This window comes from Schistocerca piceifrons, unplaced genomic scaffold (genome assembly GCF_021461385.2).
Source record: "Schistocerca piceifrons isolate TAMUIC-IGC-003096 unplaced genomic scaffold, iqSchPice1.1 HiC_scaffold_2296, whole genome shotgun sequence".
Lineage (NCBI taxonomy): Eukaryota > Metazoa > Arthropoda > Insecta > Orthoptera > Acrididae > Schistocerca > Schistocerca piceifrons.
In genome coordinates this window covers 256,159-258,191 of record NW_025728224.1, presented here as the reverse complement: position 1 = coordinate 258,191, position 2,033 = coordinate 256,159, and positions in this window count along the sequence as shown.

Below are 2,033 nucleotides of genomic sequence, written 5' to 3'. Positions count from 1 at the left end.
GTCTCTATGGAAACGAAAGGATTTTCTTTTGGATACGAATATCGCCTTTCCGATGCACTATACCTTCTTTACTGCATCCCTCGCAACCTAACATTGACGTATTATCACAGATATTGTGTCGATGTGAAATACTATAGGTTCTATCACTTTTCATTCTAAACCGAGTAACGTGTCTATGTAAAGGACAGGATTTTACTTTTGGGATACGCCTATCTCCTTTCCGATACACTAATTCGAATTTACTGCATCCCTCGCTCCCTCACATTGTCGAATTAACACAGAAATTGCGTCGCTATGGACGTCTATCAGTTCTATGACTTCTCCTTCTTAATCGAGTGACGTTTCTATGGAATCGACAGGATTTTCTTTTGGGATACGAATATCTGCTTTCCGATGCACTATACCTTCTTTACTGCATACCTCGCAACCTAACATTGACGTATTGTCACAGAAATTGCGTCGCTATGAAATTCCATGGGTTCTATGACTCCTTCTTCTAAATCGAGTAACGTTTCAATGGAAACGAAAGGATTTTCTTTTGGATACGAATATCGCCTTTCCGATGCACTATACCTTCTTTACTGCATTCCTCGCAACCTAACATTGACGTATTAACCCAGAAATTGCATCCCTGTGAAATACTATGGGTTCTATGACATCTCCTTCTAAATCGAGTAACATATCTATGTAAACAACAGGATTTTCTTTTGGGATACGAGTATCTCCTTTCCGATGCACGATTCCTTATTTACTGCATCCCTCGCTATCTAACATTGACGAATAAACACAGAAATTGCGTCGGTATGAAATACTATGGGTTCTGTGACTTCTCCATCTAAATCGAGTAACGTTTTTATGGAACGGACAGGATTTTCTTTTGGGATACGAGTATCTCCTTTCCGATGCACTATTCCTTCTCTACTGCATCCCTCGCTACCTCACATTGACGAATTAACACAGAAATTGCGTGGCTATGAAGTACTATGGGTTCTATGACTACTCCTTCTAAAACGAGTAACGTTTCTATGGAAAGGACTGGATTTTCTTTTAGGATATGAGTATCTCCTTTCCCATGAGCTTTTCCTTCTCTACTGCATCCCTCGCTCACTCACATTGACGAATTAACAGAGATATTGCGTCGCTCTAAATCACTATGGGTTCTATGACTTCTACTTCTAAATCGAGTAACGTTTGTATGGAAACGACAGGATTTTCATTTGGGATACTAGTATCTCCTTTCCCGATGCACTAATCCTTGTTTACTGCATCCCTCGCTCCCTCACATTGACAAATTTACACAGAAGTTGCATTGCTATGAAATACAATGGGTTCTATGATGTCTCCTTCTAAATCGGGTAACGTTTATATGGAATCGAGAGGATTTTCTTTTGGGATATGAGAATCTCCCTTCCGATGCACTATTCCTTCTTTACTGCATCCCTGGCTCCCTCACACTGACGAATTAACACAGAAATTGCAGCGCTATGGAATACAATGTGTTCTAAGACATTTCCGTCTAAATCGAGTAACGTTTCTATGGATGCGACAGGATTTTCTTTTGGGATATGACTATCTCCTTACCGTTGCACTATTCCTTCTTTACTGCATCCCTCGCTCCCTCACATTGACGAATTAACACAGAAATTGCGTCGCTATGAAATACTATGGGATTTGTGACTTTTCATTCTAAATCGAGTAACGTGTCTATGGAAAGGACAGGATTTTTCTTTTGGGATACGCCTATCTCCTTTCCGATGCACTATTCCGCCTTTGAAGCATCCCTCGCTCCCTCACATTGTCGAATTAACACAGAAATTTCGTCGCTATGGAGTACTATCAGTTCTATGACTTCTCCTCCTTAATCGAGTAACGTTTCTATAGAAGCTACAGGATTTTCTTTTGGGATACGACTATCTCCCTTCCGAAGCATTATTCCTTCTCTACTGGATCTCTCGCTCCCTCAAATTGACGAATTAACTCAGAAATATCGTCGCTATGGAATTCCACGGGTTCTATGACGTCTCCTTCTAAAT